The following is a 9,888-nucleotide window of genomic DNA, read 5'->3' on the forward strand; positions in this document are numbered from 1 at the left end:
GAGATTACTGGATCATATGGTAGTTCCACTTTAGTTTTCCGAGGACCCTTCATACTGTTTTCCATAGTCGCTGTACTAATTTACCACCAATGGTGTACGAGGGTTCCCTTTTCTTCACAACTTTGTCAGTGTATGTTATTGCCTATCTTTTGGATCAAAGCCATTTTAATTGGGTGAGATGATTTCTCATTGTAGCTTTGATTTTCATTTATCTGATGATGAGGGATGTTCTTATACCTGTTTGTCATTTGTATGTCTTCTTTTGAGAAATGTCTCTTCAGATCTTTTGCCCGTGTTTTAATCAGATTGTTAGATTTTTTTCCTGTTGGGTTGTTTGTGGTCCTTATATATATATGTCCTAGTTATTAATTCCTTGTCAGATGGGTAGTTTATAGGTATTTTCACCAGTTCTGTGGGTTGTCTCTTTACTTTGTTAATTGTTTTCTTTGCTGTGCAGAAGCTTTTAACTGGATGTGATCCTATTTGTTCATTTTTGTCTTGGTTGCCTATGCTTTTGGGTTGTTACTCAAGAAATGTTTGCCCACACCAATGTCTTGGAGAGTTTCCCCCCTGTTTTCTTTGACCAGTTTCATAGTTTGAGGTCTTAAATTTAAGTCTTTAATGTATCTTGATTGATCGTCGTATATAGTGAGAGATAGAGATCTAATTTCATTCTTCTGCACATCCAGTTTTCCTGGCGCCATTTACTGAAGACTGTCCTTTCCCCAGTGTATGTTCTCGGCACCTTTGTCAAAAAGGAGTTCGCTGCAGATGTATGGATTTCATTCTGGGTTCTCTATTTTTTCCGTTGTTCTGTGTATCTGTTTTTATGCCAGTACCATGCTGTTTCGGTTACTTTAGCTCCGTAGTATAATTTGAAGTCAGGTACTGTGATTCCTCCAGTTTTGTTGTTTTTGCTCAGGATGTCTTTGGCTGTTCTGGATCTTTTGTGGTTCCATATAAATTTGGGGATTTGTTTTTCTGCTACTGTGAAGAATGTCATTGGTGTTTTGATAGGGATTGTATTGATGTCTCTTTCAGAGTTTGTCGTGTAAGAATTATTGTTTCTTTCTGAGACCACATTTGACTCTTGTGCTCACAATGAAACGAACAATAAAATGCCATGGGACAGAGACCAGACAAGGCTTCTCTTGCCATTTAGTCCTTCTTCATTACAGTAGGTGTGAGGTCACCCACACTTTGGCCCTAAGTCTGGAAACAGGTCTCTTCACTGGTCACGACTTCAGGGCTGCAGGTTTGGTGGAGAGTGGCTCCCACTGCGGTGGGAATGAGCAGCTGCAGGCTCTGATGCAAACCTGTGGTTGGCTCCTCCAGTGTCAATAGGAAGGAAGCCCTAGAAGGAGAAAGGTATTCTAATCGCTTCTGTTACCTTAGTCTGTGTAGAAATTAAGAGGACATGGTGCCATTCAAAAATAACTTGTATTTTACTCAGAAAATAAATTTCCCCCTTATCTGTTCATTGGGCTCAGCCGTGAACTTGGAGGCTTATACTTTTGGTCCATCGTACTCGTCAAAGCCTTTAAACCATGACATGCTTGAACTCACCAAACTTTGGAATCCTCTAGGTCTCTACCACAAAGTTCCACTAACAGCTCACTGTTGGAATATGGAAAGAGGTGAAATTTCACAGTAACTATCTTGGCACTTGCTATCTATATTGTCCTTAACTGCCCTCCCTAGTGATGCTGACTCCTTGGAAGAATGAAGCTGGGGAATAGGTGGCATTGGTGAGCTACAGGGAATGTGTAATGCAGCTCTGTGTATCAGGGATGGTAGGTGACTAAATGTGGTTCCATTTTCCTCTTCCTCTGCTCTGAAAAGTTGCTGTTGGGCTTCAGGTAGACATGGTTGATGGAAAACACATGCATTTCTTCACTGTGTCTTCAGAACCTGCTGAAATGACACTCAGATTGGGCTCTTTCTACGTGCTATTGATTGCATACCTTCAGAACTTAAAAGGTAGACATGAGAGAATACTTTGTACTAGATCCATAAAATATCACAGAAGCTAAGTGGTTTGTCAGAAAGAGTCAGTTAAATTCAAATAGTTAGAAGAAACAGGCATCTGGTTAATATCATTTTGCAGAGAGGAGATAAGACTTGTGTCACTCACAAATTGAGTGGTACTAGGCCCAGAAAATCCCAGTTTCGGAATCCTGGGCAGTGGTTTGGATGAAGCACTGTGGGTGCCACCCATGGTTATGGAAGCAAGGGTAACAGGTAAGTAAAGGTAAAATAAATCCAAAGGGAACTTCCAGACCAATCTATTTATTTACCTTTATTTTTCTTGAAAGATAACTTCCATTTATTTACTCTTCATTTTCAAGTAATTCACATACTATCTTTATCCAATTTCTCAAGCTCTTTAGATAATAGAATTCTAGAAATGTAAACAGGAAAAATGTGTATTTTGGGTTGGCTTTACTGAATAATTTAGTATATTTAAATTAAAATGTCTGATCAAGATCCTAGGCAGGCATTGGCCAGTGCTTTTACAACCCACTTGGGTGAGACTACTCGACAGGTCCATCATGTAAGGAGAGACTGACGCATTCGCTACTGTGGAGAGTCCAAGGAGCCCTCACTCACCTCAACAAGGACTATAATTAGGTTGAAGTCCTTTTGGTTTATAGCTTGAACATTAACTCTCTGGAAATAAGACTTCTGATATTACTTAGAACTTAAATAGACTCAAGTCTCCTTTTTTTTTTTGCCTGTTACTCACCCATAATTACTATTTTCATCTCCAGTCTTTCAGCAAACCCGCTTGAATCTCTCCCTCCCTCCGTTTCCCTCCTTTTGCCCCTTTCTTCCTTCCTCAAGTATTTTTATGACATGAGACATATCATATGCTAACTATAGGAATCCTGAGATTCAAAGATGTCCCCTTCCTGTAGGTGGCTTCCATTCTAATGTGGAGATAGATACCCAGACACACAGTTTAATTTAGTATGCCAATTATTTTAATGAAAGCCTGTTTGAAGTGTCGTGGCAATGAAAGAGAAAAAAATCTCCCTGGTCAGTCTAGAAGGGCTTCATGGAGGAGGAGACATTGACTTGAGTCATAAAGCTTGTAGAGGAATTTTCAGAGATAGTTTCAAAGAGAATGAGTCTGGGGATGTTACTGGAAAGGGGTCTCAGTTCAGACCCCAAGAAGAGGGTTCTTGGATCTCATGAAAGGAAGAATTCAGGGTGAGTCCATAGAGTAAAGTGAAAGCAAGTTTATTAGGAAAGTAGAAGAATAAAAGAATGGCTACTTCGTAGACAGAGTAGCCCCGAGGGCTGCTGGTTGCACATTTGTATAGTTATTTCTTGATGATATGCTAGACAAGGGGTGGGTTATTCATGCCTGCCCTTTTTAGACTATATAGGGTAACGTGATGTTGCCATGGCATTTGTAAACTGTCATTGTGCTGGCAGGAGTGTAGACAGGGTGTCCAGAGGTCACTCGTGGCCATCTTGGTTTTGGTAGGATTTGGCTGGCTTCTTTGCTGCAATCTATCAGCAAGGTCTTTATGACCTGTATCTTGTGCTGACCTCCTATCTCATCCTGTTACTTAGAATGCCTTAACCATCTGGGAATGAAGCCCAGTAGGTCTTAGCCTCATTTTACACAGCCCTCTTTCAAGATGGAATTGCTCTGGTTCACAGGCCTCTGCCAGGGACACACCCTGTGGAATATCCCAGAGGCTTGTGAAATACAGCACATCAGGGAACTGTGAATGGTTGAGTGTTGCTGCGGGACAGGGACTGGTAAGGCTAGCAGTGGGGAGGCGATGCATGGGCTGTATTTTCATCATGGAGGGATGGGAAGCCATTGAAGATTGAAGAACACTGAGGGTTGGCTTTCGACCAGCCACAGCCAGAAGAATGTGTGTGTAGAAACAAGAAGTCAGAAATGATTGCCCAAAGAAGAAGAATACAAATTTCAAATACCAGGCAAGGACATTAGCTTGGTTCTCACGTCATCACACCCAGAAGAAGGGCTTGTAGAGAGCTGCTTATGCATATCTGTGATGGAAGCATTCCTCCTCCCCCACAAAGAATGAGATGCTTTTGGGTTCAATTAATACCCGGGGATATGCCAAATGCTTTGTTTCAGATACTCATCTGTTTACAGGCTGTTTCTGTAGAACGTTTACCAATTGTACTGAGTATTAATTGCTGAGGAGAGGGCGTGATGGTCTCTAAACTGGCTGTACTTCCCCGTAATTGGGATGTTGTATTGCTTCATTTGCAGCCGTCAGCGTATCTTCCGTTTCCTTTTCTTTCAACCTTGGTTGACAAGTCATTTGCAGACCCTGAGAACTCTTTTTTTTTTTTTTTTTTTTTTTGAGACGGAGTTTCACTCATGTTACCCAGGCTGGAGTGCAATGGCGCGATCTCGGCTCACCACAACCTCCGCCTCCTGGGTTCAGGCAATTCTCCTGCCTCAGCCCCCAGAGTAGCTGGGATTACAGGCACGCGCCACCATGCCCAGCTAATGTTTTTGTATTTTTAGTAGAGACGGGGTTTCACCATGTTGACCAGGATGGTCTCGATCTCTTGACCTCGTGATCCACCCGCCTCGGCCTCCCACAGTGCTGGGATTACAGGCTTGAGCCACCGCACCCGGCCTAAGAACTCTCAATAAGTAAGGAGAGATATGGACTTTCTCTGTCTCTTGTTTTGATATATAAATTAGAATCCTGGAATTTAAAGCATTGATAATGCTTTCCTGTCTATAACATTAAAATTTGAAAGCTGTAGCTAAAGGCCTATAAAACAGTTGTCTTCACATTTGTCATTAAACTCATTTATATAATAAATTTACCTGTCCTTAATTTGGAATCATCTTGCTTTTCTCAGAATTTAGTCAATCTTGGCATTTTTTCAATACCTTCTTATGCTAATTCCTTATTTATTGTGCCTTTTAAAATGGAACACATAAAGTAGCAGCCAATTAATGAATTATGTTTTCTACGACTGAAATAAAAACACGTTAATTATTCCTAAACAATTAGGCTCCATTCAACATGCCTGAGTACTCCAGTGGGAGTAACAAACAGCCTCAGAGGATAAGGAAAATTACCTTAGTTTGGCATCATAGTAAATGAATATCTGCTTCTTACAACTACTTCATGTTATGAATAAGGTCGGTTAAATCATTGTAAAATTTGTGAATACTAACCTCCTTAATTTTATATCATTGCCTTTCAGCTCAACAAAAGACCATGAGCTTTTTTATGCGGCTTGCCCCATAACTTAAAAAGGGACAGAGAGGGGCGGGCGCGGTGGCTCAAGCCAGTAATCCCAGCACTGTGGGAGGCCGAGGCGGGTGGATCACGAGGTCAAGAGATCGAGACCATCCTGGTCAACATGGTGAAACCCCGTCTCTACTAAAAATACAAAAATTAGCTGGGCATGGTGGTGCGTGCCTGTAGTCCCAGCTACTTGGGAGGCTGAGGCAGGAGAATCGCTTGAACCCAGGAGACGGAGGTTGCGGTGAGCCGAGATCGCGCCATTGCACTCCAGCCTGGGTAACAAGAGCGAAACTCCGTCTCAAAAAAAAAAAAAAAAAAGGACAGAGAGAACCTGTAATAGAGAAACACTGTAGAAAAATACAACTGTAAGGAAGGATTAAGGGCATACAAACTCTTCAGACTGCAGGAGAAAGGGAGGGCCTTATCTGGTTGATATAGGAGTTAAAAAGAAATTTGTTGGGCAGACAGTGAGGGTAAGAAGTCCTCAGTAAGGTTTTCCCTTGAATGAAAAACAGCCCCCAAATCACTTCTTTTCTAACAAAAAGCAGCCTGTAAAATCGAGCTGCAGACATAGATAAGCAAGCTGGAAACTTGCATGGGTGAATGCGGCAGCTGTGCCATAAGAAAAGGCTATCTGGGGACCAGGCATGTTCAGCATGGCGGCTCCATCTTGCCTTTTCTTTGTCAACCACGTGTACAATAAGGAACACACAACATGACCATCAGCTGGATAGAGACCTATATAATAAAAGACTAGCGGAGGATGGCCAGCTTCTTCAGTGCTTTGCAAACATCACACCTGGTCCGACCAATCTCTCAGGCCCTGTGTAAATCAGACACCGCCTCCTCAAGCTCATCTGTAAAAACCCGGTGCATTTCACCACAAAACCAGAAGACCCACTCGGGTGCCCCTGTCTCCCTGCAGAAAAGAGAGCTGTTCTGTTTTATTTCTTTGGCCTATTAAACCTCCATTCTAAAAATCGCTTTGTATGTCTGCGTCCTCTATTTCCCTGGCATGAAACAATGAACCTCAGGTATTTACCGCAGACACCCATGCTGCATCACAGGGAGACCTGCAGTTTTCAGGCTTCGCCAAGATTGGGAGAAAGACTAAACCGTAGGTATTTGAATTAGAGGTGCTGACCTTCTGGGCTTTTATTTTTTTTAAACATATGGTGGCATTTCTTTTGTACAGTCTTCTAAGAACAGTCTTTTTCATCTTTCTGATCTCTGCATTCCTAAAAAGCTTCCTAGCCCTCAAGTTCTGGAATCCTCTGACTTGGATATCCCTGTATAAATAAAATGTTTGAGATCACATGGGAATATTAGACATCCTACCACTAAAGGGAAAAAAACCCACAAAACTTTACCCTATAAAATTGGATATTTTTTTCATTTTTAAATCACCCACCCTGGGTTTTGGCCATTTTCACCTTTACCTGTTGATTCACATGACAATCAACTAGCATTTACTAAATATCTACTACGTACTCAAAAGCCTAGAAGAAGACTCTAGTATCTTAAGCTCCCTGAAAAGCCAAAAAATAGGGAGAAATTAGAAAAAGATGAATCTTGTTAGATTTATGCCTAAATTCTTAGTGTCAGGTCCATGTACGTTTCATGATCTTCCGTGGGCCTCCATGGATAAAGCCTGCTTTAAACTGTGAAGGACAGTGAAGAACAGGGGGCTTGAATGGTCGGAAAGAAGCAATAGTTCCTTCAGGTCCTTCAGCGTTGGCACCCCAAAAGCATCAAATTATTATACAGGAAATAAACTTCTTGACTCCATCCCCAATGTTTTGGGGTTTTTTTCCCATTAGAGAGAAGTGAGAACGAATTTAAAAATGCAAGATAAGTGATAGACTTTTGTTTTTTAACCTAAAATAAGTGGAAAATAGCAAAATCATTACAGGATGTTTTGGGTTTCAGGCTTTCTTTGGGTGGTTTCAAGACTCGGACAAAACCCTCTTGTCAGGTTTATTTAGAGTATGTCTTCCGTCTTTGTGCTGGGAGCCCACTTTACTACTATCTCAGTTTTTCCAAGGTAATCTAATACTGCTTATATAGTTTGGAAAAAATAAACTGTTTCCATAGTGCTGTTGGTTTAGTATCTAGTTACCAAAGGTACACTCGGTGAAGAGCACAAGGATTTTTTTAGTATTATTAGAGCTTCAAGGGATTGTTTATACCCTTTTCATATCTGTCTTTTCTGACTCTAAAGATTGAACAGACAGATCTAAATGGAAAATTACTAATAATGTCAATTATGGGCAGTTACTGGGTATCAGTGTCAATTTCTCTAACAATCACAGTGCTGCTATATTAGCTATTAGCAAAGCGCAGCCTATCCTTTCTACAAAGTATGTGCTCTTGAAAACAGTCTGCCCATAGAAGTCTCTTTATTGATTGAGCTTTTCATGCTCATCTCAGTTTCTTCTGAGGAAAATTACTGCTTCTGCCATCAGGCCTTTCAGTTAAGTATGCTTTGCTATGTGATGTATCATTTCAATTTTTTTTTATTAATTTAAACGTTTTGTGTCAACAGAAGGTAGATCATTATTAACTAGTGCAATGTGGTGTCTCACAAAACACATACATGTCATAGAAAAGTAATTAACGCCCTCATTCTATTGCAGAACAGATGTGTAGCTGAATAAGAACTGGGACCCAGGGGTACTCTAGCGCATTTATTTGTTTAGTTAGTTAGTTAGTCATTAAACTGTTGACTGAGAGTCTTCATTGCCGGCTTCTCACATTTGGTCCTCTTTTTCATCTCAGCACCTCCCACCCCGACATGATTGGAAATAGGTTTAGAACTATTACCCGAAATTATAAATTGATTTTTGGTTTATTTTAGTAATTCAGGCCACAGATAGGCTCTCTTTTCACATGAGATGAAGGTTTGATGACTTAAGGAGTTGAGAATCCAGAAGATAAACGGGAGATTTTTGTTAAAGACCAGAAAAAGCTTTAGCAGCCATTGTCTGGGGCAATCCACGGTTGGGTTAATAAATCCAACCGGTGTTTCCCAAGCAGCATGCCAGAATGAAGTCAAGACCTCATTACTGACAGCAGTCACTTGTCACTTATATCCTCTCTGCTCTTCCGGCAGCGTGGATAATCCTGTGAGCATTTCTTCGGCACCGCTTGCTCTTGTCTGACTACTGCAGGAGTGTCCCTAAGCTGTCTGCCTGTGTCCACACTGTTGCCTTGGAACTTAGATTTCTTGCAAAGCCAGAGAATGTTTCAGGAGGTAGTGCTTGGGCAACTTTCTGCCTTCGTGGAGGGGAGATCCATCCTCCCTAACAAGACCGGCAGGCCCCTGTGTGGCCTGGCCTGTTCACCTTACCAGTCTTGGCTCAGGCTCACGGCTAGAATATGCCGAGTGCTTTCTTGTCCTGGGGCCTTTGCACTTGGCTTCCCTCTGTCCAAAATCATCTTCCTGTAGCTTTGTGCTTGCCTGGTTCATCATCATTCTTCAGCTTGCAGCTTCAACCTTACGGCCTGGGGGAGAGATCCTTGACCCTCCTATGACAAGCAGGTGCCTCCCTCCTGGATACTTTCCGCTTTGTCTTTGTTTCCAGTATTGCACTAGCAAACATGACATACCTTTTTTAATTTGCTGTGTATTTGCTCACTTGTGAGGAAAGGAAGAATGACCATATGAATCTTGTTCTGTGTTTTTTCCTCAGTGCCCAATGCAGTGCCTAATAAATTTGTGTTGCGTGAGTGAATATGTCAATAAATACTGTTACTTGCGTAGCACTGAGTTAAGCTCTCTGGGACATGCCAAGACTCTGTTTTACTGATGCTTCATAATGACTTTTACTCATAAAACAATTTCCTAGTAGTTTAAACAGTTGGCTATCAGGAGGGGATATTCTTGCCTTCTCTTCCTCCAATAGTTTTTAATATTGAGTATGACCTACCTTACTTTCTCATACCAAGACTTACAAACTCACATGTAAACCCCCACTGGAAAGACAGGATGAATATTTTCAGTTGTCTTCATGATAGATTGCTTTCTGCATGCAATTCATGCCCCTGGTATTCTTTCCTCCTCCAAGAACGCACACATCCCAGAGGTTATGAAACCATACTTGAGTAACATTGTTGGTTTGCTGGTATACTTAGATACGTGAGTTTTCTAGACTGGTCAAAAGCATGGCTATCCCCACTATGCTATTGGAGATCTGTAGATTTTTATAAGTAATAAACTTAGGAGAGTTGTTTCGTGGGAGCCCATAAACCTAGGATTGGAAGGCCCTTATAGGCCCCACCCACCCAGGGCAAGTATCTCCTTGACGATGTCTCTCCTAGGTGGGTATCCATAGGCCATGTGAGCGTCTTTAGTGGAGATCTCAGCACACTCTTTTTGAGCAGAGTGTTCCACTCTTGGGCAACTGTGATGGTAAAGTTAGATAATCTCATGAGCCAAAAGCTGCCTCTTTTCATTTTCATCAGCGTCTTAGTTCTGCCCTGTGGAGCAATAAAGAGTAAATAGGTTTCTTATCTCACTATCAGTCTTCAAGTACTTGGATATTTGAGGCAGTGTGGTGTAGCAGAGAGCACGCAGGTTTCTACATCACACAGCCGGGAGCTCAAGCCCTTCTCTTCCCTCTAG

The 9,888-nt window shown here is 41.6% G+C and overlaps 1 protein-coding gene across 4 annotated transcripts in view; it reads left to right on the forward strand.

Moving 5' to 3' along the window:
- SMYD3 (SET and MYND domain containing 3) overlaps nt 1–9,888 on the forward strand; it is a 709,642-nt gene that overhangs the window by 580,863 nt on the left and 118,891 nt on the right. The gene's annotated exons all lie outside the window — the stretch shown is intronic.

Source organism: Sapajus apella, unplaced genomic scaffold (genome assembly GCF_009761245.1).
Source record: "Sapajus apella isolate SASKATOON/1434 unplaced genomic scaffold, GSC_monkey_1.0 scaffold49, whole genome shotgun sequence".
Taxonomy (NCBI): domain Eukaryota; kingdom Metazoa; phylum Chordata; class Mammalia; order Primates; family Cebidae; genus Sapajus; species Sapajus apella.